This window comes from Scylla paramamosain, chromosome 12, assembly GCF_035594125.1.
Source record: "Scylla paramamosain isolate STU-SP2022 chromosome 12, ASM3559412v1, whole genome shotgun sequence".
In the NCBI taxonomy this organism is placed as follows: Eukaryota; Metazoa; Arthropoda; class Malacostraca; order Decapoda; family Portunidae; genus Scylla; species Scylla paramamosain.
The window spans coordinates 4,152,143-4,180,000 of NC_087162.1; the positions used below are offsets into that span (position 1 = coordinate 4,152,143).

General features: G+C 42.0%; 1 long non-coding RNA gene across 5 annotated transcripts in view; it reads left to right on the forward strand.

The window, feature by feature from the left end:
* Window positions 1-19,642, forward strand: part of LOC135105550 (uncharacterized) — a 51,669-nt gene extending 32,027 nt beyond the window's left edge. The window contains exons 2-4 of one of the 5 annotated variants that reach the window (XR_010270900.1): window positions 2,546-2,616; window positions 14,655-14,736; window positions 18,927-19,632. This is a non-coding gene — a long non-coding RNA (uncharacterized LOC135105550). Of the gene's footprint in view, window positions 1-2,545; window positions 2,617-14,654; window positions 14,737-18,926 lie in introns of all 5 variants that reach the window. The other 4 variants (XR_010270901.1, XR_010270903.1, XR_010270902.1 and 1 more) reach the window with 4 other exon arrangements.
* The last annotated feature ends 8,216 nt before the right edge of the window (window positions 19,643-27,858 follow it).

Sequence of the window (27,858 nt, forward strand, 5' to 3'; positions counted from 1 at the left end):
TTATATATGTTTGTCTTATTTTGCTTTTGTCCTTTCCCTCTTGTTGCTGTGACCTGGGTTTTATCTTTATGCTGTTATCCTTTCTTCATACACGTGGGAACTATTGCGTGTTTTTTTCTTCTATTTTTTATTTGTCAGTTAATGGTTGCGTTTAACTGATGAATTGCGCATTGTTTTTATTTTACGATGGAAATATTCCTAGTTATTAATCACATTGAAATATTTTGCTCATCTAAAAAAAATAAATGCGACTCTCTCTCTCTCTCTCTCTCCCTCTCTCTCTCTCCCTCTCTCTTTCTCTCTCTCTCTCTCTCTCTCTCTCTCTCTCTCTCTCTCTCTCTCTCTCTCTCTCTCTCTCTCTCTCTCTCTCTCTCTCTCTCTCCATCTCTCTCGTTAATCTTCGGGAGCTGCAGTTAATTCATTATACATACGGCACAGAAATTATTATACTTATGAGTTTCCTACATTTGATACTTCGCGGCAAGGCTCTTACTTGTGAACCCAGTGGCTGTGAGGGGCGGAGGACAAAGGAAGGCGAGCATGTGATGGTGAAACTTAGGATTATATTTCTAAAAGTATCTTGCTTTCATCTCAACCACTTTTAACACGATCGAGTCACAGTGATGACCAATTTGCTTCTAATGGATGTTATTTGGATTTTCAAGTGTGATTTTTGTGATTTCAGTGATAGATAAGTAGTTCTGCATGATCAGTGGGAGGAAACATTGATAGTTAAGTGGATCAGTGAAAGGAAACACTCACAGGAAGCGGACTTATTATCTCTGCGGCCTTTGAAGATTATCCTGATGAAAGAACAAAGGGTTTAAGAATGCGGGTTACCTTGATTGCATACACACACACACACACACACACACACACACACACACACACACACACACACACACACACACACACTGAATTTGCCTACACACAATTCCAGTAAGTTTGAATTTGCCTACACACAATTCCAGTAAGTTTCATAATATATAGTCCGATAGAGAATGAAATTAAAAGGGAGGTATTATAATGTCCCATGAATCCTTACAGCGTTTCAAAATAGTCCTGATGAAAGAACAAGGAGGCTTAGATTACTGTCCTTCGCCTGCTCACAGACACACACGGCTCGAGTCTCCTCACACAGTTGTAGCGTGAAGTGACATTACGAATTTCACAATAGCAAGTCCGATTGTGAGTGAAATTGAAATAGAGATATTATGATGTCCGATGAATCCCTGAAAATAGAACTGATGAGAGAACAGGAAGGTTAAAATTACCGGCTTTAATTGCAGTTACACATGGTCCGAATTTTCTTACTCAGTTCCAGTTAGAAATGTTTTACAAATTTGAGGATAATTAGTCTGGTAATGATACGTGTGATGAGGAAAATTATGAGGAAGGTGGTGTAATGTCCCATGAGTGTTGTTGGAACGTGTGGTATTGCTTCCGTCTTGAGATGTATGTCATAATATTGCTTTGTTTGTTCATAGCTAATAGAAAAGCATTTAGTTAGAACAGAGATCTGAAGTTAATTTCCTTTTGTAGAAATTAAACAACACGTAAAAATAATGGAAAATGTTTGGGTGTATAAGTCTTCCGTGTTTACATCAGAGGTTTCTCTCTCTCTCTCTCTCTCTCTCTCTCTCTCTCTCTCTCTCTCTCTCTCTCTCTCTCTCTCTCTCTCTCTCTCTCTCTCTTTCAAGCTTGTTTCACGTTGCGCAGCGGCAGAGGCCAAGGTTGCAGTGCTTTGTTTGTGTGTATAATTTTTCCCACTTAAGCACTTACTTCCACTACTGCGTTACGAGAAAGATTCCGTGTAGAGATAGTGAACGGGCTGGATTCTGATTACTACCGAGAACATTGTGTGTGTGTGTGTGTGTGTGTGTGTGTGTGTGTGTGTGTGTGTGTGTGTGGTTGTGGTTGTGGTTGTTGTTGTTGTTGTTGTTGTTGTCAATAAACACTTTTCTACATCTATGTGTGTCCATATCTTTCTGTGTGTGTATGTTTATATGTATGTATGTACGAGTATGTATCTATCTCTATCTATTTGTCTATTTACCTATCTATCTATCTATATCTATCAATCTGTTCAAATCTGTTTAAATACTGTACAGATAATTTGTTAAAGTCTTTTGCTAGTTTATTCTCAGCTTGTATCTTACATGGTATATTACCAAAGAAAATTAATTATGATGCCATTGTTAAAAGATAAATATAAAGACAATTACTGTATTAATAATTATAGATCCATTATTTTGTCGCCGATGTTATTAAAGGTATTTAAATATTATTTGCAAAAGAAAATTAGAGTTTATTGAGTTGAGTGATAGGCAGCATGGTTTTAGAGGAAACTATTTTACTGCTACTACTTGCCTGGTACTTAAGAAACTGTGTTAAGACATATAAATGAAAGATTAAGTGTGTATGGAAGCTTTCTGGACTTGACAAAAGCGTTCGAAAAAATGGATATTTTTAAACTGGTTAATTAGCTCTGGAAAAAAAAAGTGTGCCTTATTATATTGTAAATATTCTATTTAATTTTTTACAGAAATCAAAACATTGACACGTTTAAAAACTGAGTCTCAAGTGAATGGACAATGAAGAATGGAGTTCGACAAGGTCTGTTGTCACCATTGTTATTTTCTGTATATATGGGTGATATGTTAAATGAGGTATCTTCTCAGAAGATTGGATGTAGGCTGGGCGTACATATGAGTAATGTGATCACTTATGCGGATCATGTGGTGGTGCTGTCGCCCGCTGGTGGTGTACTCCAAAGGTTGGTAAATACTGTTGTCAGTGAAGTTAAGACGTTGGATTTGTCTGTTAATATTGAAAAATCTGCATGCATGATATTTAAAAAATCGTCATTATGAAATAAATAGAATTATATATTTGGGAAATGAAACATCAAATGTAATTCGTGAACATGCATATCTGGTTTATATACTAGACTGTAATCTTTATAATAAAAGAGATATTATAAGATGAAGAAATAAGTTTTATAATGATTTTAACTGTATTTTGAGGAAATTTAGTAATACCAGTTCAGATTTGTTTTTAACGTTGTTTAGTAGTTAATGCTTGAATTTTTACGGTGCTGAATCATGGTTTCATAATAAAAAGTCATATGTACCACTGAAACAGTTCGCTGTTGGTTATCATAAAGGAATTAAAAAAAATATTAACATGCATTATTATAAAAGAAACCATAGTGGCGTGCAAAGACAGTGGATTGATGATATTTAGACAATTAACAAAATCATGCATGTTTATTAATAAGGTTTGTTGCTACATGTTACATAGATCTTTTATTGTACTGGACACTGAACAAGCTATTTTTAATACTTATGATTTTAAGAATGTTTTAGCTAATGATATCACTGCCATAAAATCAAGAATTTTATTTGTACAAAACCATGAGCCAACATCGCGTTAAAGAGATGTTATATATTTTAATTCTTTCATGATTTTAATTATGTAGAAAGTGTTGATATACTTTTTATGAGATAAAAATATGGACTGGACTGAGCTTGACTATCTGTTTATTAATCTGTCTATTCATCGATCTATATCTATCTATGTACTAGGAGATAGTTTGAAGTAAATGTAAAGGATATTGACCCACCGTGTGTGTGTGTGTGTGTGTGTGTGTGTGTGTGTGTGTGTGTGTGTGTGTGTGTGTGTGTGTGTGTGTGTGTGTGTGTGTGTGTGACCCTGCCCAAACTAGATTAGTGCGCGAATGGATACATGCCCCAGATTTTGAGATGATTTGATTGCCGTTAACCATAACTCTATTTTTCTGTAGGCCTGAGACCCTTAATTCCCGCACCTATGAACAGACAGGGAGTTCCGGGCGTGGGATGGAGTAGAAACTGGGTTGAGGCGTGGAGCGGGGAGAGGAGAGAGGGAGAGGAGTAAGGTAGGAAGGGGGGTGACGGTGAAAATGTGGGGTAGGAGAGGTAGAAAGGAGAGGATGGAGTGACTGACCTGAAGGGAATTTGTGGGATTCTGTGTGTTGGGATGGATAGGAGAATAACCATATAGAAAAATCTTGTACAAGAAACATTTTCATTGGAACACATGTAACTGTATAGTATTTATTACTTAACTTTATTAAGAAATTACATGGGAAATATGTTATATGTAACTACGTATATCATGTCACTCACATTCTTCAGTAAATAGTCACTTTAGCTTCTATCTGAAATGAAATAAAATTCAACCATGCATAAAATTATTTATGCATGGTTGTGATGTGACTTCCTGTTCCCAGTTTTTCCAATTTTCTCTTGAACTAAACTTTTCTTTCTCAAAATCTGAGGACTCCTTCTCCTTTGCTCCCGTGTCACTGAACTCTGGCGAGCCATGCCTTCTGCGAACAGCAACGCCTCGGTAACACTCAGACATAGGCATAGTTAACGAACAAGAAACCATATTTCAGCATCCTTTACACCTTCATTTCCGATAATGTAATTATTCTGCCTAACCTCCAGACTGACAACTCTATGAATTTCTTCAGTAACAGTGCCACAGTTGTAACTTCATTTACAATTTTACCTATAGATCATTAAAAAAAAAAACTTAAGCTTCATATTCAACAATATACCAATTTATATATATATATATATATATATATATATATATATATATATATATATATATATATATATATATATATATATATATATATATATTTTTTTTTTTTTCAATCAAGCTGTAGCCCATCCACCTACTCGTACATAAACATAATCATAACCTTGGTGCAGCGTATTCTTGGGTTGGTGCTTGAAACCCATTTAATTTAGTTTGATTAGGTGAGATATAGATACTAACTGCATGTTGGTAGTGCAGCAAGGAGGTCATATGACGCCAGGTAAGATGAGTGTGGAGAGGAATCATATAGATATGTTGGCCATGATGGGGAGTCGCGTGGGTGACTTTAGAGCTCTGGGGCAGACGGAAATTATTGATGCTGAAGGGGAGAGATCCTGGTCGTGGATTTCATATCGATATTACTGCTGCGTAAGTAAGGCCTTGATGTAAAAATATTATTCTTGAAGCAATGGATGTATTAAAACTTCTTGGATTATTATAGCATAAATTTCTTTCATATGAGTTATAATTAGATATGAGAATGGTGAATGAGTGCGCGCATGCGTGTAGAAAACATTTATATAGAGTGTTATCGATTTTCCCTCCTTTTCCTGAATATAAATATTTCCAGCTTTTCATTAAATGTCACAGGAGTGCCAGACATGCCCTCCAGTTATGTCTGAGTCTCTCTCTCTCTCTCTCTCTCTCTCTCTCTCTCTCTCTCTCTCTCTCTCTCTCTCTCTCTCTCTCTCTCTCTCTCTCTCTCTCTCTCTCTCTCTCTCTCTCCCCATAAGAACAAAGCTTTGTGTATGTAGTATTTATGTAACAGACACACAAGAACGTCACCGCAATTATCTTGGAAACTTTGTGGACTGATGCGATTTGCTTTTGTTTGCCGAGCAGTGTGATGCGAAGACAGTACGGGTTACGGTGAATCTCTCTCTCTCTCTCTCTCTCTCTCTCTCTCTCTCTCTCTCTCTCTCTCTCTCTCTCTCTCTCTCTCTCTCTCTCTATGTAAATAACAAACAGACAACACAGTCACAAATTTACAATTACCCTCGTATGCACAAGAATGTCACCGATTCAGTCGCTCTGCAAAATTCCCTCGTATTGCAGCATCTTTTCAAATTCCGCGTGTCACTCTTCTTTAAACCCAATATATTAGTGGTATTTTCCCTCTGCTTACGCCCCTTCACGCGAGGTATGTACTCTCGTGTAAACAAAAGGAAAAAAGGTGGAAAAGAGAACGAAAAAAAAAAAAAACTTGAAACTGTCGGTATCTCTTCAAACAGTTGAGTGGGTGGGGGAGGGAAGGAGGGAGTGAGGGGAAGAGGGAGGCTCAGGGAAGGTTCTGGGTGACCTACCAGGCGAGGTCACTCAGAGTTTGGGACAAAGGTTTAGTTACGTCATGGTTTTCTCTTTTTTCTTGTTTTGTTTTGTTGTGTTGTGCTCCCGTTTTTCGTTGCCTTTTTGGTGCTTTGGCAGTGTACCGTGAGAGAGAGAGAGAGAGAGAGAGAGAGAGAGAGAGAGAGAGAGAGAGAGAGAGAGAGAGAGAGAGAGAGAGCGCCTGTCTATTGTCACTGTTCATGCCTGTGTGTGTGTGAGTGTGAATTTTTGTTTCGTCTCAAAGGATGAATAGGCTTCCATAATGTCAAACAGGTCTACATATTTAATTAGCACCATTACGATGAAAGCATGGACGCTCGTTGATTCACTTAACATCAAATATTAAAAGGGTCAACAGGCTCAAGTTATGTCATCTTTCAATCCCATATGTAAAAAAAAAAAAAAAGTACCTTTATTATATCCATACATTGATCGGTGTGCCCAATATTTACTTGCCCTGTTTCCCATCCAGCACAAGTTATATAAGAAGCGACAGTACGAAGAAATAAATCAGAACGCTATGCTGGAAAAAAAAAGAGAAAATAAAAAAAGGAAATGAAATGAGAACATGACACAGGAAGAAGAAAAATAAGAAAGAAAGGAACGAAGAAAATGTAACGAGAGAGAGAGAGAGAGAGAGAGAGAGAGAGAGAGAGAGAGAGAGAGAGAGAGAGAGAGAGAGAGAGGAAGGAGAAATATGGAAGAAAGTGAAGAAGCAAGGCGTTGCTGAACTAAATGACGGGTGGGAGGAAGGAACTGATGGAGTGAGAGAGAGTGGAGAGTGAAGAGGGAAAGAGACGGAGGGAGAGGGAAAGAGGAGGGGAAAAACGAATACAGGAGTGACGGGTGCTACGGTCCAGGTCATTTTCCGGACCAGTGTGGCGGGGAAATTGTTACGTTGAGAGGTGTTTGGGGGTTTGGGAGAGGCTTGGGGATGTTGGCAGGGGGAGGAAGAGGGAGGAGAGGGAGGAGCTGCGCGATAGGCCGTGGGAAGAGATTTGAGGCGCCTGGGAAAGTGCGAGAGTGGGAAGGCACGCATCTGTATGTCATGTATGTGTGTGTGTATGTGTGTGTTGGGAGGGAGGTGGTAGGTAGGCGTGAACATAAAAGGCTGGGTATTATTGAGGCGTAAAGGTGAAGGTGATGTTTGCCTGTGTGTGTGCGTGTGTGTGTGCGCGCGCTTGTGTGTTAAAATTACGTAAGCTTTTTGCTAGTAATACGTAGTTCATTAAATTTAATTCGTAAACTCACCTTTACAGCAAGAAATAATTATATTAGCAACACAATTTCATCACAATCATAACAATTACATTTACAAGCGCTAGATTTTCACTTCCCACATCATTTGCACGCTCAGTCAGCCGCATGTCCTCTAGCCAAAGCCGCCTATGACCTTGGCTGGCTGAGTGTGGGCGGCTGCGTTAAGGCTTCAAGGCGGGAGGGATGGCAGAGGGAAGACGAAGTGTGAGGAGAGATATAGAGGTGGAGGCGAATATGAGCAAGGGACATTAACTATTTTTAGAGAGGAGGTGGAGGATTTAAGTAAGATGACTCCAGCTTGAGAAACGAGAGCGGTGGCTTTGCGTGTGTGCAGTGAGCGTGGGCTGGCGATGCGTGGGCTGACATGGGGAGAAAGGGGCGAGGAGGCAGCCTGGCAGGGGGTTGATGAGGAAAGTTAATAGAGGAGTAGTGGGAAAGGAGACATGCTGACAGGAAAAACAAGAGCAGGTAGGTTGATAGTGTGGCAAGGAGGTAAAGTAATAAAGACGAAGGCAAGGTCATGATAAACTGGTTGACGAGGGAGAGGGAAAGCAGTGTGGCAGGGGCATTAAGACAAGCTGGAAGGGGATGGAAAGAGAGGTTAGCAGGGGAATGAGGAGACAGTCTGGTAAGGGAGCAATAAGTAAAGCTGGCAAGGGAGCAAACAGGGTGGCAGGGAAGCAAGAAGGCAGACTGACAGGGGTTGAGGCTGGCTGGCAGGGGACGAAGGAAGTGTTTGAACGAAGCAAATGTGTTGAGATCATAATTCTTGCGAAACTTATTAGACGGAAGAAATGAAGAAGATGGCCAGAGAGAGAGAGAGAGAGAGAGAGAGAGAGAGAGAGAGAGAGAGAGAGTAGACGGAAGAAATGAAGACGATGGCCAGAGAGAGAGAGAGAGGATAATATATGATCAATGGTTTCCTGCACTCATCTTTGCCGCTACACACACACACACACACACACACACACACACACACACACACACACACACACACATCACTGCGTAGTCTCTAAGATAGCTGCTAAAATTTAGTAGTAAAGGAAAAATAACTATCCGAGCCTTGATAATATATGAGGGTAATTTTGAGAATGGCGTGAAACCAAGAGGACAATTTAGAATTATTTATTTTCTCCCAGAGAGTGAAAAATACACACGCAACCCACGACCATGACCATAAAACTGGCGGGAAAATTGGGTTGCCACTCCTCACCATATTTCCCGTAGCATTTCTCACCAATTTTCAAGCAAGCGCTGCGGGAATAAACCACGTCTTTACCTCAAAACCTTTCCAAAGCTCCTCTCTCCTCCTTTCCCTTCTCTTGTATACATATTGACTGGAATTCGTGTTTTGCAGTCCTGCGAGGGAGCGTGATGATTGGTGTTTGGACCATATTCTGAAACACTTCTGCGCAACACCACGAATACGTTCAGAAGTCTCTAGCTGAAATGACACAGATTTTTAAGGATGTTTTTCCTACCGTTCTAGTGACAGGTTAATAAGATGTCTGTCTACATTATTAACAGGAGAAACACTTATTTAAAAGGCTCTTGTTGAAGATAAGCATGTTTAAGGTTATCAAGATGTCTACATGATTTACAGGAGAAACGCATATTTAAAAGGCTCTCGTTGAAGATGTACATGTTTTTAAGGATGTTTTTTACTGTTCTAGTGACAGGTCAACAAGATTTCTACATTATTAATAAAGGAAACGCTCTTGAAAACTCAGCTAGTCATCTCTGTAATCTCTGAAAATAGTCGTAATGAGACAGCAAAGCGTTTTACGATACGAGCCAATGGGAGATGTAGATTTGGGTGTATGCTTGTCGTGTCTGGCATCGTCTGGTACTCCCACAATGCTCAGCGGAAGACAAGGGAGCAACAGTTGTGCCCGTTCGTGCCTTGTTCTTGATGAGCGAGTGACACAGTGGGCTGGAGGATGGGTCGCCTTGCCTGCAAAAAAAAAAAATAAATAAAATAAATAAATAAATAAATTAGATAAATAAAATAAATAAATAAGTAAATAAATAAAATAAAAAATAAAATAAATAAGTAAATTAATAATAATAATAATAATAATAATAATAATAATAATAATAATAATAATAATGCCTTCAAAAAAGAAAAAAAAAAAAAGAAAAGGAAGGGTTTAAGGAAGGGAGGGTTGAAGTATATGTCTCTCTCTCTCTCTCTCTCTCTCTCTCTCTCTCTCTCTCTCTCTCTCTCTCTCTCTCAGAATGTTAGGTGACAAAAACAAGAATATCGAAAAAGAACATGGAAAACACGATTCTTATTTTCCCAGTCTGACATTCTTATTACTTTACTGACTCGAAACCCGGAACCTTGCCCGCATATCTCTCTCTCTCTCTCTCTCTCTCTCTCTCTCTCTCTCTCTCTCTCTCTCTCTCTCTCTCTCTCTCTCTCTCTCTCTCTCTCTCTCTCTCTCTTTCAACATTATCTACACTGTTTCTTATTTTCCTTCCTTATTAAAGCCTTACCTTTCTTCCTTTCTTTACCTCCTCCTTCTTTACCTCCATCCACTCCCTTCCACCTCCATCCTTACCTACTCCCACCTTCCCTCCTTCCGCCAGTATCCTTCAGCATCCTTCGTCGTCTCCACGGAATCCTTAACTTCTATCCTCTCTCCAGACACTTAAAAAAAACACAGCTCATCTGGAGAGACTTCACACACAACGTTGCATTTGAGGAGGAGGAGGAGCAGGAGGAGGAGGAGGAGGGGGAGTTCTCTTCGGTCATGTCCAAAAATCGATAAGTGATTAGAAAGTGAAGGAAAAAAAGGGGAAAAAAGTGTTGCCTTGTCATTCTCGGTGTGACAGGAAATGTAGAATTGGAAGAGGAGGGAGGAGGAAGAGAAAAGGGAGAGGAAAAAGATGTAGGGAAGATGACACACACCGAGAGAGAGAGAGAGAGAGAGAGAGAGAGAGAGAGAGAGAGGGAGAGAGAATGTGACACTAAGGTGACCTCTTTACTACATTACTGTACCTAATACACACACACACACACACACACACACACACACACACACACACACACACACACACACACACACACGCCGATATATAAATCCATTTGATTCTTTAATATTTCACAAATAAATAAAAAGAAATGGCAGATTCGTCATTCTGATAGTCCATACCAAATTAAATTCTCTCTCTCTCTCTCTCTCTCTCTCTCTCTCTCTCTCTCTCTCTCTCTCTGGTACACACACACACACACACACACACACACACACACACACACACACACACACACACACACACACAGAGGTAACTTTTGAACTGGGTTGCTGGTTTCGCTTTCCACCAAATATCGTGTTGGTGCGCGTCAAAGCCACGTACGTTGAGTAAATAAGTTAAATTTATGGCGAGGATGAGTGATCGGTATTAGGTAAACAGAAGCAGCTGTCTTGCGTTTGTGGGACATTTAGTGTTTCACAGCGACAATAATGTTGGGATGTTCTAAGTGAAGAGTGTCGTGTGTAAGAGCATTTCATTATCTATTTTGTTGTGTTTATTTTGTTTCGTACCCTTTGTTATTTTGTTGTTAATTCAATATTTTTTTTTGTGTGTTTATTTGATTATTTGTCTTTTTTTTTTTTTCCAGTGTGAAAGGTGCTTATTAATTAGTATATTAATTCATCCACTGACTCTTCGTCTTTGTTTCTCTGCTTTTCTTGTGTGAAAATTCATGTTTATTCAATTAATTGATTTAATTACAATACTCGTTTCTCCAATGTTATTGTTTGAAATACTGTGTTTATCTTATTCATTTACTCATTTACCATTGCCACGCCCACGTGTGAACCTGGGAAACTGTCACCTGAAATAAACCAACCCTCACCTTGCGTAACACCATCTGCGCTTCAGCACCAGCAGCCTTGGTCACGTGTAAACACCTGGCTGCCTTCCTTGCCGCGTGCCGTTAACTAATCGCTCAGGTGGGCGGGAAACATGTGTATTGGCGCAGGTAGGCTTGAATCGGTAGTCTTCCCACGCGTCTCCTCTCCCCACATAACGCTAACCTTTTCATTCGATAGTGCTCATCCTCCGTCTGTCCCTCCGTCCTTTCCTCCCCTTCCCCTTCCCGTCATTCTCCATTTGTAGTTTTTTCTTCTTCTTCACCCCTACTCTTCCTCGTTCTTTTTATTTCCCTTTCTTTCTTCTACGCCTTCCATTCTTTCGTTTTTTTTTATCTAGTTTTTCATCCGTTCCACCTCTTTTCTTCTTTGTCTTCTTCATTTTCCTTTCTGTATTCTGTCTCACATTTTTATTCCTTTTTCTCATCTGTAATTCTCCATATATATATATATATATATATATATATATATATATATATATATATATATATATATATATATATATATATATATATATATATATATTACCTTTTCTCCTCCCCCCCTCTCTCTCTCTCTCTCTCTCTCTCTCTCTCTCTCTCTCTCTCTCTCTCTCTCTCTCTCTCTCTCTCTCTCTCTCTCTCTCTCTCTCTCTCTCTCTTCACATCCACATCCTTATTTTGCCTTTCTCTATGTTCTTTCCCTCTCTTTCTTCCTGATTAAATTTTTCTGTTTAATCATTATCATGTTCTCCATCTTCATTTTTCTTCTTTTTTCGTTCACCTCCTCCTTTACCTCTTAATAATTTCTCTCTTCCCCATTCTCCTTTCTTTCATACTTCTCCATTTTTTCCCCTTTAACCTTTTCCTTGTCTTTTCTCTAGATTTTTCTATTTTTCTCCAATTTCCCTTCATTATTTTTCTTCTTTTATTTTCCATACTCTCTATTTTTTCCTCTCTGCCATCCTCTGCTCTTGCATTCTCTTATTCACTTCCTCTATCGTCTCGCCTTTCACCAATTTTCTCTCATTATTTTAATCTTCTATCACTTTCCATTCATTTACATTTCCCTCCTCTTTTTCCAGCCTTTCTTTCCTCTTCGCCCATTCTCTTCCTCTATAACCCTTCTCTTTTCCAATACTCAGCCTCCCATTCTTTCTCACCCCTCCCCTCCCCTCCTCAGCCCTCGCTACGGTTCAGCAGTAGGAAACAGGTATAATATTTTAACCGCTTTATATACGCTGCTTTTTATTAACAAATCTCGTTGTGAATTGTAATTTTCTTTTTGAGGGGTATAGGTTTGAGTGCGGGAGTGAGAGAGGGAGTGGCCATTTTGTAGGGATAAATGGATTAAGGATGGGGGGGGGAAGGGAGGTATAGCAATGAGTTTGTATCTTTTTATGTGTATTTTTTGGTTCCTGCAGCGAAATTGGACGGCCGCACTGGACATCGTCTCGTCTCGGCCTGTGCGTTACGTCTGCCTAACCTGCCTAAGCATATTTGATTAAACCTATTGGACAACTCTTCCAGTTTTCATTTTACGTTGGTCGAGGCTGAATTATTCCAAGTCTGCAGCTTCTAGTCACATGGGTAGAGGCTGCACACTTTCCCTCCTCCTCTTCCTCTTTGTCCTCTTCCTCCTCCTCGTCCTCCTCTTCATCCTCATCCTCGCCTTTGTCCTTCTCTCTCACCCATCCCTTTCTTTTTCCTCTCCCGCTTCCCACTGCAAAGCAACCCAATCAAAACTCCTCACAGCCTTCCCCTCTTCCTCTCTGCTTCTACTCAACACTTGCGGGAAGAGAGAGAGAGAGAGAGAGAGAGAGAGAGAGAGAGAGAGAGAGAGAGAGAGAGAGAGAGAGAGAGAGAGAGAGAGAGAGAGAGACTCGGACAGGGAAAAAAGTTACAATTTGCAAACTCTGAATACTGATCAAAGCTCATTAGTCCCTCTCGTGTGTCGCCCCGAGCCAGAGTCACTCTCATTGTGAGGCTTACCTGTGTGGAAGGGAGGGGAGAGGGTAGGAGGGAAAGGAAGAGAGGGAGGAGGAAGAGGGGGACCACAGAGGGAGGGGAAGAGGGAGGGTGGTACATAGAGGAATGTATGTTTTTTTCTTACTTCCAATGAATTCCATTAACGGGCTGACTTTTCCCTTGTGTTGTTTTTACTCCTCAGTCATTCTCACCGTGCCCTTTTAAATCCCCTTCCCGCTTCTCTATCCTGACCCCCTCTCGCCTCTCCCCTTCCCCTTTCTCTCTCTCATTTCATCATTTCTCTTTATACATTGTTGTTTTTGTGTTCTATAATAAATTGTTTTCTATCGTGTGTGTGTGTGTGTGTGTGCGCGGGCTTTCATTCACGGATTTCATCGATGCTGTTATTGTTTGTTGTACGTGGAGTTTTGCTGAGTACAGTACTTTATAACAGTTTCAAAATATGGCAAGGTAAGTTGTAGGGGAAGCTGTCATTGTGGTGCTTATCACTGTGTTTACCTTATTTTTGTGTTTGCTTTTTATCTGACTTTTCTGTTGGTGTATTTGTTTTCTTTTTATAAATTTTGAGTGGAGTTTATATTTGCTCTTCTTTTTTTTTTCGTCCGTATCATATTTCTTTGCTGCAGAATGGATGTGTATATTACATAACAACGAGTCACTTCACTGATCACACTTTTCACTAATTTTTTGTCATTGTTCTTCGGCTCAAATGTCTTTTTTCCCAGCCCTTATTCATCGGTTTTGTTTTCTTTTATAACATTTGTACTGCTCCACAATAAAAAGAATGTCTTTTCCTTTGACACTCGTCCTTATCACCTGTGCCTTCCCACAACACCTGTCTCGCCCACAACACCTGTCCTTCCCCGCAACACCTGTCCTTCCCCACTACACCTGTCCTTCCCCACTACACCTGTCCTTCCCCACAACACCTGTCCCTCCCACAATACCTGTTTCTCCCACAATACCTGTCCCTCCCACAATACCTGTCCTTCCCCACAACACCTGTCCTTCCCCACAACACCTGTCCTTCCTCACAACACTTGTCCCTCCTCACAACACCTGTCCTTCCTCACAACACCTGTCCTTCCTCACAACACCTGTCCTTCCTCACAACACCTGTCCTTCCTCACAACACCTGTCCTGCCCGTTGCCTTTCGGTAGCCGTGATCGTGTGCCGGACTGTACATTTTCTGTCCAAACACACCGTTCTCGAGAGGCTGCCGTCTGTATCAACCTGTAATTAGCTCTCCTTAATTAGTGTCTTCCAGATGAACAACTGTGTGGCGGACGTGATAATTAAGTCAGAGGCCCAGAGACCCAACGGACCGGGAACTCCGTTAAACTGAGGCTCTTGCTCTTAGGGACCTAAATCCTTCTTGGAATAGCCAGGGAATAAGTTTTTTTCGTTACTCTCTTTTTTAGTCTTGTTCCTACGTAAGCATATGCATGTGGGAACTCCTTGCATCGCTTAGGGCCTTAGAATATCTGGAGGCGCTGCTGCGTGAAGGGAGTTTGGGAACACAAATGCCTTGCGGGAACTCGTGCTCATACCTTGTCTTGTCCCTGGCAGGTCTGGAGCCGTGCACGCCGCGAGGACTGATGAACAGATACGTGTGGCTGTGTACGAGGCGTGAACGACGATTAGCAGGCAGGTGAGTTGTATCTTCGCCGTGCTTGATGTGATGTTGAAGTGGCGCACGAGAGGACGAGTGGGTGTTGGAGAATGCAAATTGTTGAATGTGATTATCAAAGTGATTTAGGGGAAGTAGAATTGAGTTATCTCTCCGATGGAGTCTGTAAGCGATGTATGAATACCTGGGAATAACTTCTCCCACGTTTATATTGCATGTAAAATAGTTATAAAGGAAGGATAGGGTTGCCAAGTTTCGGTGATTCTAAGTTAGTGTTGATATTTAGTAAAGCATGATTCTTTTTCATTTCACATTGTAAAAGGAATATTTCCTATTAATCTAATGAACGTTCTTAGAATTTATCGTTACGCGCTTGAGAACGGAACGTTCATTAGTAATGAGAACATCTACGAAATCAAAATAACATTTTGTATCGATTTGATGAATGTCCTTGGAATTCATCATGGCTTTGAAAAAAATCTACTCTCCAGTAAAAGTTGCCGCCCTTGACCTGCTTGTTTTTGTAATGTCACTTGAGATGTTGATAATTCCTTTGAGTATTCTTCGTCCAGGTTGCTTTATCGCTTCCACAATTCAGAATATCAGTAATGGTGGCGATCTGCAGATAACGAATGAAAGTACAAAGCATACAAGGAGGATAATTCAGGTAATCATTGTGTCACGGGAACACTTCTACGTTGCGTCAGGCTCGTAAAGAACATGTTAGGTGCTTCTTCCACACGCCAGTCGTGCTTGATCCAAAACACACAGCTGCAAGCCAGGCAGTGATGGATGTGCAAATTTAGACATTAATTATTCCAAAATTGCTTTTTTTTATGTTTTAACCTTTTTGAAATTTTCTATTGGTGGTGTTTTGGGATGTTCGTGTTTGCTGCTTGTACAGTATTCATTTGAGTTGTCTCACCTGACGCGTAAATTTATCAACAACTAAAATATTATTATTATATGATGCCACTTGCTTTTTGTAAGTTTACTTGGTATTCGTGTTGTTTAGCTGGTATTTGCGTCGACACTGGGTGAAAAGGTCTCCTGCTGCCGGGAGAAGCTTGCCATTAAATGGAATGAGCACTGCTACTAGAACTTCTAAGAAAATAGCATGATAGAGCCCTTCATGCTTTTGGGAATGCGATTTCTTGCAGTGGTAGTCAGTCTCCTGAAGACATGAGTGGCAGTTCCTGCTCGTCTCGGTATAATTACGTTGAAGGACTCGTCGTCCCCGACCTTATCAATTGTCAGGCGTCGGAGAAGCGTCCCTGCTTCCTACCGCTGCCGTGTCAGAAATGCAGGAATACTCAAGCAGGAAGACAGACAGCAGTAATTTTCAAGTTTACGGTAAATGGAACAGTTGAGGTGCAATGGAGTGTGTCGCAGCGCGGCAAGACGTGTTTCAACACGTACGTAATGTCGCGCCCGTGAAATCATTCCACATAAATAAACATTTACTGAACAGGATTTTCTTCAATATGAAATTGCTGAATACCGGCTAATGTTTGCGCGTCATTTTGGTGTTGACACTTTTGATTGTAGTTATGCAGGGAATAACAACAGATGGCCTGGAACAATAGTGGGAGACACAGCGTAGGATGCACACGTATTTATTAGGAATATATGTATGTATCCCGCTACACCCAGTAAGCGTTGTGTACTGTTATAATAGCTCGGTGCTGTCCTCCTGGGGATTTAAATTAGGCTCACTATACATAATGCCCCTTCAGTACAAAGCCATCGCTTCTTAATTACTGTAGGTGTTTCAGTGATCCCCTCACTGCCGCCAGTTGTGTTGTGGAAAATCTGCAAGTAAAGGTGTCATGGAAATAGAACACTTCACACTTGACGATATGCACATCTATTATTCTCTTTCCCTGCCTTGTTCTTATATATTTGTCCCTTTGTGCTTCTCTCACCCTCCTGCATGGTTGGCTGTCTGTCCACGCTTACACAGCCTTCCCTGCCTTCCCTTCTCCCATTGTATTGTATTGTATCCCTTGTCTTTGTCTTATTTCAGCAATCTTCTCGCCCCTGTGTGTGCCCCAGATTATTACCATGATTATTTTACACACACACACACACGCACACACACACACACACACACACACACACACACACACACACACACACACACACACACACACACACACACTTTCATTCGAGGTATCTAAAGACACTTCCCTGCAACCACTGATTAAAAAGGACTTAATTTTCGAGTGCCACATCACCCTTTATGTCCTTTTAATGGAGCGTTACTAGGCGAATGGAGGTAATTTCGGGTGCGTAACATACCTGTCTCGCCCCGACCCTTCACCTGACTGTAATGTCCACCTTAATGAGGCCCGGCACAGGTGTGGGAGGGATTTTGGACGTGTCTGTGTTAATGGTTCTCGCCTCACGCGGAGAGTTAGTACACGTTTTCAGGAGTGTACGGATTATGGTGCTGCCTCTGCTGCTGTTGCTACTGCTGCTGCCTACTACGACAACGACAACTATCATTACTGCTGCTGCTTCTGCGTATGCTGTTACAACAACAACAACAACAACAACAACAACAACAACAACAACAACAACAACACCAACACCAACAACAACAACAACAACAACAACAACAACTACTACTACTACTACTACTACTACTAGTATGACTGCTACTGCTACAATCTGCATGGCAGCGCGTAATTTCCGACTCACTTATAATTTAGAGTCACATTAAGGCCTCGTTTAAATCTGATTCAGCGATACATCAGCTTAACGATGCGCTTCTCATTCTGTGTTCAACGAGGCAAGACCTGCTTATTGCTCTTAGTCCGCCCTACACACACACACACACACACACACACACACACACACACACTCCCATTAGGCATTCCCTCTTACTTTGAGTCACGAGCTAATGTCATTAATTAAGTGTGGGAAGAAAACGGGTGTTGCTCAATATTTAACACGGCAGATCCATCGAGTCTTTTAAGGCTGTGCTCTATACTTGCACCTCCAGGAAGAGAGACACTCCAATACTCCTATTCCTTTCCTCCCCATCAACACCTTCCCTTCATTAATTAATCACCCCCTCAGTTTCTCGTTCTCGTCCCCTTAGCCTAGCGCGGTCCCATAGGTCTGATTCACCTTAGGGATAGTACAGAGTGGAGTCGCTTTAGGCTTCCTACCTTGATATGCTTCTTCAGTGTAAGGGTCGCGTTGATAGGAACCGTGTGACCTCGAGAACTGGACTGCTGATGGTTGTGTAATGCTGAGCAGATGGAGGGAGAGGGACAGTGGGTGTCATAGCAACGGAGGAAAGAAAGCCATGGATAACAGTTTTGCATTGACCGAGGGAAGAAGCTTAGATTACGAGGAAAAGAACGTGTTGGGTGCCGCAGCGACTTGTAAAGTAGGAGTTAGGTGATACGGTAAAAGAAGAAGAAGAAGAAAAGTCGTCAAGAGGCACGAAGATTGAAGGAAAGCAGGCATAGGATGGCACTGATTACAAAGGAACAATTAGTGGTACAGCGCTGCAATGTGGATTAATTTAAAGAAATGATGATGATCAATAGGAGTAGGGAGGTACAGATTACAGAGGAAACTGGACGTAACATTGAACAGATAAGGAAAGTGAACAAGAAGTGTCACAACGTTGCATTGTAGCCCAGTCTGAATGGACAATTGTGTGATGGACAGTAACAGCGAGGAGGAAGCGGAGGCGAGGGAAGGTAGGCGTTGGGTGGACGTGGCTCTCTTATGTTGACTTCAGGGAGGTGAGGGAGTAAGGATGGCGCTGTGAGGGAAGGAAGGGAGCGATGGTGGCACAGCGTAGGGAGGCCAGCGAGGCTCAAACACAGCACACAGCAGCAGGGAGTGTTGGGCTTGGCAGTCTTCCTGTTGACTCTTGGCGACGTTTTTCATAGCTAGTATTTGCTTCAATCAAGCGCGAGTGCATGGTTGGGAAGAAGCTGTGTGTGTGTGTGTGTGTGTGTGTGTGTGTGTGTGTGTGTGTGTGTGGGAGCGCGCTTCCCTGATATTCTTGCATTTACTTGTATTAGTTTGTGTGCAGAATGCTGGGTTTCGCTCATTAAGTATTCGCACACACACGTGTGTCTGCCAGGTAGTTGCGTGCATATCAAAACACCATTAGTATACTTAATTCATACCGTGAGTCTTTGTGAGACACATTAACTGCTTTTTCCTTTTTCTCGTAATAATAGATGCTTCCAGAACCACCACCAGCACCACCACCACCAGCAGCACCACCACCACCACCACCACCACCAGTGCGCGCTGTGAAGTTTCAGCGCCGCTCCTCGCTGTTCCTCCCACGGGCGTGAATAATATTTTGAATGTATAACCAAGTAGTGAACTAATCCCCGTGCAGGACACACAAACACGCCGCCACGCGGGATGCCGCACCACGCAGAATTAATGGAAGCATTTTTTCAGTGTCTCTTTTTCCCCGATTCGCGACGCACCGGTACACAGGATTGGTTGGTTCGCGGATTCATTGCTTGCACGCGAACGCTCAACTGCACCGACATGATTATTTATTGACGACAAAATAAAAAAAAGAACTGGATGTAACCTGTTAATTACGAGAATAAAAGGCCACAATCAGACAGATGCCGCAAACAAGTGGAGTAGATCTGTACCTTGTCAACAGCAGCTGCAGCAATAGGTAACCGTCATTACCAGGCTCGCTGTGTCAAAGAGAGAGACAGCAAACAAAACAAGCCTTCCCTTTGTCTGTATTGTGGACTTATTGCCAACTGTTTGTCTCATTAATACTTACGGTTTCATTACTGTCTCCTGAGCGTCTCTTCTGGAACCTGGGTCGAGCGCTCCTTAAAATTTAGGGAGGAGATGCTAGTGGTTGGGAGAGGAATAGAGACAAGGTGGAATGGAGAGCGGGAGAGGAGGAGGGAAGGGAAGGAAAGAGGATGGAAAGGAAGAAAGGATGGGAGGGTAAAACTACAGTACGGATAAAGGAAACGTGAGGAGAAGGATAAATAGAAAAGGAAAACAAAGCGGACGAGTGAGGGGGAAAGGGCCAGAAAGAGAGAGAGAGAGAGAGAGAGAGAGAGAGAGAGAGAGAGAGAGAGAGAGAGAGAGAGAGAGAGAGAGAGAGAGAGAGAGAGAGAGAGAGAGAGAGAGAGAGAAGAGCTAGAGAAGGAAGAATGAGAGAGAAAAAGAGGGTTAGGAGATGGAAAAGCGGAAGGGAGGAACTGGAAAACTTCATGGAAAAGGAAAGAAAGAGCACGGGAGAAAAAAAAAAAGTGAGAAATAAGAAGACAAATGTACGGGGAAGAGGAGAGGTTACATAAGGTGAGACAAGGTAAAGAAAACGAGGTAAAACACATAGAAAACGAAGGATGGAAATAAGCAGAAAAGATCCCAGTTGTGGAGGTGGATCTTAGAGAAGGAAGGGGCAGACGTCGGGGGTTGGTGCGTAATGGGTAGAGGGAATGGTGAGGGGGCGTGAGGGAAGGGGTGGGGGGAGGTTGAGGTAAATGAGCAGCTGGTGGAAGATTATGGGGAGGAGAGGAAGGTAAATAATGCATGTAGTTCGTGTAGATTTGCCGCTTCATTCCCTGCAAGTTAAAGCTCCTGGAGGCACGAAACATTTACTAAACACACACAGGTACTTATTGTTTGACGGCGGGGAGGAGGAGGAGGAGTAGGAGGAGCAAAGAGGAGAAGAAGAAGAGGAAGAAGAGATGGATGGGGCAGGGAAACTACAAGTCAGAAAACAAAATTATCCATCTTTTCTCCTCCTTTAATGCTATTTAATTTTCTTCCTTTGGTTACTTTTTCCTCTCTACTGCTCGTGTATTTTCAAAAGAACAGCAGCAGCATAAGGTTCCCCCCCTCCCACCACCACCCTCTTAAAACTTAGGACTAAACTTGGACTTTTTCTTTCAGTTTCCCCTTGTAGTGCGGCAACATACAATTTCTTCCAAGCCCTCCCAGTTTCCTGACCTATATGTATTTATGTCGACGAGAGGAAATAACAGGAAATCTTGTTTTTGACGTGGTCGAAAGGACTTAAACCTCCTGCGCACACACATACACGCACACACACACATACACACGGATGGACGGATGGAAAAAGATGCAGTGACCCGTCTCTCAGTCCCTCTCTCGCTAAAACCTTCCCGCTCTACATGCATCGCCAAGGTCTAAAGAGCAGCAGCCGATTCACCTCCTGCACTCGGGGACTATGGCGACCATCAGAGCAATTCCAACACCCTTCCAGGTCGTCCGTTTGCTGCACCTCTCGTGACCTGTCTCCAAGAACACGTCGCACTTTGTGAATTTAACGAAGGCCCCAGAACCTCTCCTTGTAATTAATTCTCCTTGAAGTTGATGAAAATTATGAGGAAAGATTGCAAGAGGAGAGCGCTCGGCCACTTAAGCGAGATGCGTAACTCAGGTGGATGTGGCGTGGTTGTGGTGTGTCATTAGCAAGGCGACGTACGACATTTCAATACCAGATTCCGTAATGACCTCCTGGAGCCTTCAGCGGTGAGACACGAGGGGATCTTGGAAGGAGGAGAGAGAGGTAGCGGAGGAGTGAAGGAGAGAAAGAGAAGGTGGGAGGATCAAGTTAGCATGTGAGGGAACTTGTACGCTCTTCTCTCTTTCCTTATTCATGGTTGTAAGTGTAAGTTCCTCTCCCTCAAGAGCGAGTCTGGAATGAGAGGCACCGGCAAGTGCTTCCTTAAGTTGTGGGATTCGCTTTGTACCGCCTCGTGTTCTCTCACTCACTCACTTTGCTTCACTTTGCTTTCTGATCTCCTTTTTTCGCTTTTTCCTAACTGTAAACCAGACAATTATTCTGGAGGAGTGCTTATGTGTATCCTGCTGCTAGTGATCACTGTGTGTGTGTGTGTGTGTGTGTGTGTGTGCAGGGCGAGGTGGTGGCGTGGTGTGTATGTGTGTTTGTGTGCGTGTGTGTATGAGCGTAGGTGCATCCTCCCTTCCCACAAAGCCAATATTTAATCGTATCAAGCAGCAGCGGGGCTCGTAAACAGAGGCGGTGAGTTAATTAAGCCTGCCAGGACGAGGGAAGGATAAACAGTGTCTTAGGGGGAAGGCGCACCACACTTAGGAGAGGACGAGACCTACCCGCGAGACCACAGGGAAGAATTCTCACACTCGAGACAAAAAAGCAAAAAAAAGAAAAGAAAAAAAGACAAATTTCCCGGCCTCTAAGAAACAGTAAAGGTAAAGTAAAGAACTGATGAGGACATAACATTTTATCAGCTTCCTCTCATCAGCGTGGAAGAATGACGAGAAGAAAGCAGAAAAAAAAAAGAAAAATGATAATATTGTATACGACAGATTGTGGAGCGATATGGGATCACTTTCCTAAATTAATAGATTTCCTGGGAGTTCGTTTATACATATTTATTTTCTCTCTTCATCGTATTTGATATCCTCATAACGCCGCGCATTTTCTACCCTTTTTTTTTTCTTTTTTTCTCGGGACATTTTGGCATTTTAGGAGTTAGCGGCCTCATCGTGCACCACTTTCCTAGCGTGAGCACACTCATGGCGCGCACGATACAGGGGGAAGGCGAGGGGAGGTGAAGCGAGGGAGGCGAAGCGAGGGAGCTAAGCGAAGCGAGGCGAGGCGAGGGGAGGCGAGGGTAAGGGAGGGAGCTTGAGGCCTAGAATCTCTATTTATTAATCAAAACAAGATCATAAAGACAAGTAATTGGGCCACGTGCCTGCCGGGAAAGCTCAGGTGTGTTAGCCGGGTGTTTTCAGACAGGTGTGGGTTGGGAAAGCCTCGCTCTGAATGGAGTCTCAATGCACGGTTTGAGTTTAATGATATTCCCGCCTTTTTTTCTTATTCTTTTTCATTACTTTTCGGGGCACGAGCTATCAATGCTCTCTTTCATTTACAAACATCGTCGTGCAAAGTAGATGACGTGAAGGGATGAGGCAAAAGAATGATGGAGGGTGACGCTGGAGGAGGGTGACGCTGGAGGAGGGTGAGGGTGACGCTGCAGGGCGACGTTAGAGGGTGGCGTTGCAGATTGTAAGGTGATATTGTAGGATGACGTTAGATTACTGTAGCTAATCTCAAGGAGACTCGTAACGGCCAACAGGTATGCTGCTGCTCCTTTCTTTGTTTCTTAACATAAAGCAGATATAACAACAACAACAACTAAAAAAGCAAAAAAAAAAATAAAAAAATAAATAAATAATTGATATGTACAACAACAACAACAACAACTACAACTACAAAAGCAAAAAATAAAAAAATAGTTATGTACAACAAAAAAAACAACAAAAGAAACAAAAATAATAATAATAATATTAATAATAATAATAATAATAATAATAATAATAATAATAATGTGATATCTAGAACATCAACAACAACAACAACAACAAAACAACAACAAAAGTAGTAGTAATAATTATATCTACAACAACAACAACAACAAAACAATAACAAAAGTAGTAGTAATAATTATATCTACAACAACAACAACAACAACAACAACAAAAGCAGTAATAATAATTGTGATATCTACAACAACAACAACAATAACAACAACAACAACAACAACAACACGTATTGTCTAACGCATTTGGGCTTTTATAAAATGTTGTTTTCATAGGTCATGCAGGTGATTAGTCGGGTTCTCGTGGAGTTTTCAATTAAACTGGAGAATCCTTTATAAACTATCACTAGAATAATTAAATTGCCCTCCAGAATTCCCGTTAACTTCCATTATAACTTGTTAAAATAAGATACGAGGAAGAAACGTCTAGGAATACAATACTTAATGAGGCTGTGTTTTATAGCAACGCGGGTGATTTAAGATGCAGAATCCTCGTCAAACAATCAGTAAAATGATGAAAATGCCCTTGATAACCCTTGTTAATTTTCTTTACACCCTGTTTAAACTTGAGATACGAAGAGGAAACTTTTAGGAATGCAATATTTAGTGATGTTTTGCTTTATGGGAATGTGGGTGACTACTCGTATCACAATTATTTCATCACCCTGTATAACGTATCGTGTCTTCCTTTTCCTCTGTGCGGTTGGAAATCACGCAAGGCAGCTAATAATCGATGCGTGATTTGCCAATAAGTTTCTGAAATACCTGGTGTTTCGAGAACCCTGTGTGAGATTCGAACAACCGTCAAAACTAACTTTGGTAACTTCGTGTAAACTAATCCATAGCTTTATTATACTCTCGCGCTGCTATTTCTGAATTCTTTTTAGCTCCAGCCTTATTTTTTTTTCCCATTAGAGTTCCCACAACGTTAATTAAAGATGTACAGAAGGCGTTTTTCGTTCCCAGCGCGAGAGTAAAGTAGAAGCCACGCGTCCCATTTTTTTTTTTCTTTGCTGCACGCTCCTCGTTCTGTGTAACTCGCCCGCAAGGAGAAACTGCGGCAATCTGGAGACGTGGAATGAAAACTAAGAATAAAGGTAAATAAATCAGTCATTCCCTTTCATCTCGTCAGTTTGAAGTTTTAATTTTGCAGTAATTTTTTCGTTAATTTTGCGCCCGAGTGTTGTTGGAGGAACATATTTCGCGTGAGATTGTGATGAAAAAAATAGTTCTTGGTTTTCTGGTATTTCCTTTATAAGCCTCAAGTGTAAAATAGCTCCCGTGGATCGCTTTGACGTGTAGGTCGTGCAAAATTTGAAAAGAAAAACGTATACAAAAAAATCTGGTTTGTGCACTCAGACAAGAGTAACTAAATCAGGCATATTATAGTGTATAGATTGCATACAGGAACAATTTACATTTTATTGGAACTCATTGTTTAATTAACTCATCACCCATCAAAGCAGGCACACTAACTAACAGTATGGTCAACAACAACAACAACAACAACAACAACAACAACAACAACAACAACAACATAAAAACAACATAAAAACAAGAGCAGCAGCAGCAACAGCAACAACAGCAACAACAAGAACAAGAACAAGAACAACAACAAGAACAACAACAACAACAACAACAACAACAACAACATAGCAACATAACAACAATACCACCGCCACCATAACCACCAACAACAACAACGACAGCAACAATTTCTACTACTACTACTACTACTACTACTATAATAGCATCAACATCAGTAGTAATCGCAGTAGTCTGGCTTCTCCCAACAAAACAGAACTACTTCTCCCACGGCCAGCAAACGAACCAGCGAACCACTAAATCCAGATTCACTGCATCGCTGTCTTACACTTGGAACAACACGGGGGCTGGGGGCGGGGGCTGGAGAAGAACTGGGACTAGGGGTTTGGTAGACGGATCCTTTATTTCAACTCCCTCTCAAATGACCCGTAAGAATGAGTGATTCCCACCCATCCCGGCGAGTGTGGCGGGAAGATTGGGAATTTTCCGCCGAGACACTGAGGTTATAAATGTGGCAGTTTCCAGAGACCAGCTGGCGGCGACCTACGTGGCGGGAGTGTCGATCAAGGGGCTTCTTTTCACTGTCTTGCCTTTCTTCCCTTCCCTCCCGAACCTCCTGTTTTTCCTTTCTTTCTTCTCTTCTGTCACTTCTTCTGTTTCTCCATTCTTTCTTTCATTCCATCTTCTCTACTCTTCTTGTCCTTCTCGTTCCTTTTTGCTGACATCTCTGGCCTTTCCTCCTTTCTGTTCTTGCTCTTCTTCCAGTCCCTGCTTCCTTTCTTTGACTTTCCTCTTTGCTTACTCTTCTTGTCCCTTCGTCTCTTCTTGATTCCCTCCCGTCGTCCGCGTCCCTTTCTTGACAACTCTCCTCCCCTTTCCCTCCCTCTCCTTTCCTTTCTCTGTACCCAGGGCCGCGGCAAACACACACACAAACGCTCTTCCACAACTGGCCACTTTTCGCCCCCCGCTGCAGTGAGTCTTCGAGTTTTCTTTCCTCGCCTCCAGATGTGCTCCTTCCGTCTCTGGACCAAGGTGGGAACTGGAAGCCGAGGAAGTAAACAAAGACAACAAAAATATGCACATTACGGGCTGGAAACGCAGATAGGATTTTGGGGAAACGTGTGTAAATGGTGACAACTATATATGGTAGCCTGGAAGATATGAGGTGACAGTGGAATGGAAGGGGGAAAAAAAAGGGTGGGGGGAGGGGAAATATATAGTAGTGTGGGCGTTGAATAAAGGAGGAAATCAATACGGATATCAAGGAAACTTTTTTTGTTATCGGGAATGTTTATATGGACCGTGAAAAATGCGAAGTTTAATTGAGTTGTGGCCTACATTGCGTAAAATGGCAATATGACTATTAAAAAAAAAGAAAGGGAAAAAAGTGTGGGGAACAAACACGTGTCTTCTCTTCAGCATTCTATTTGTGTAACATTTCATCAGTCTCATATGAAGCAATATTCGTAATTGTGTTACAGTACAAAATAATTTAGTTTGTAAGCAAGAAAATTTTGGTATTAATTTGTGCTAAATGTGTTTGTGTTCCCAGCTTAGATATGAAAATGTTCCTTTATACCAGTGTGGTGTGAAATAATGCAGATTGCGTACCTTTAGGAATGCCGTTTTGTACCGTGTGTTCGATAACGAGGAAGTGTTTTGTATGAATTTAATATTATAGAAAGTACTATGTAACGCATATTTATTCCGTGTGTGTGGGTGTGTGTGTGTGTGTGTGTGTGTGTGTGTGTGTGTGTGTGTGTGTGTGTGTGTGTGTGTGTGTGTGTGATGCCACTCCGGGTATCATGAAATTAATTTGTATTGTTTCGTGTTTTTTCAAAAATAAATACTCGGTCACTCATTGGCTCGTGAATAATAAATAAAACCATGCACTTAATTGAACGTATTTTTTGAAAAGGATGATTTGTTTGTTTGTAATTTTTTCCTGGTCAAAAGGTCCCTGATGTTGTTACAAGTCATGTTTGGAAAATAGGTTGTGGCGGTGGTGGCGGCGGGGGAGGGAGTGAAGGTGGTGGTGGTATAGTTGTGGTGGTAAGAGTAGACGACAGTGAACGCAGTGGTAGTGGTAGTTGTGGTGGTGGTTGCAGGTAGGGATGGTGGTATTAGTGGTAGTATGTGATGTGGTGGGTGTAGAATATGGCAGTGGTGGTGGTGGTGGTGGTAGTGATTGTGGTGGAGGTGGTGGCGTTGGTGGTAATAGTTATGAGCAGTTCTTCATTATACATCAGGATGAATAGTAACGACGCAACAAGTGTTTAAAAACTATATAAAACAAAAAAAAGCAAAAAAAAAAAAAAAACAGAAGATGAATGGATGAAGAGGAGCTGGCGGCGATGGTGGCATTGGCTGTGGTGGTGGCGGTGGTTATGGCAGGGGTTGTGGTGGCGGTGGCTGCTGTGACGGTGGTAGTGGTGGTGGTAGAGGCGATGCTGGTGGTGGCAGAGGCCGGTAGGCGAACACACATGACAAGTCGCATCACGAGAATTTCACGCACGAACTACGACACACACACACACACACACACACAACACACACATTCTGACATATACGCACCGGTCGTGAATAAGCCCAAGCGTACATCCAAGCGTACATAGGCCAACGTGTGGAGCGAGGCGAACACACCCACCCACTGTGCTCAGCGGAGTCCGTTCCTCATAAAGCCCCTCTTTCTAAAGGCCTTTGTTGTGCCGCAGATATTGTGCAATGTCAATAGAGGCGCGCACATACTCCGCATAAAAGATGACATTAATAATTTTTGTGGAGTCTGTATGTTTGTTGAGCGCGAGGCACCGCCAATAAATCTGAACGAAAGCGACGTGAGGAATGGAAAAAAGTATACTGGAGAAAAGGAAGGGAGAGCAGGAGAAGGAGAAGGAGAAGAAAGAGGAAGAAGAAGAGGAGGAGGAGGAGGAGGAGGGGGAGCAGGAGGCCAACGACATCAAGGAGAGTTTGTATAAATAGCTGAGGAAACGAAGATTTTGGAAAAAAAGATGGGTGAAGAGGAGGAGGAGGAAAAAGGAGGAGAGAAAGAAGGAAGAGGTGGAAGACAGCGATTCTGATGACGAACAGTGAGTATAGAAACAGGTGAAGGGAAAAATTTAAGTAAGAAAAGGAGGAGGAAGAGGAGTAGGAGAAGGAGGAACTGAAGTTAAAATTGTCAGAGGAAAGAGATAACGAGGATGAAAAGGGATAAACAGGTAGTTTGAGAAAAGAGAGAAGT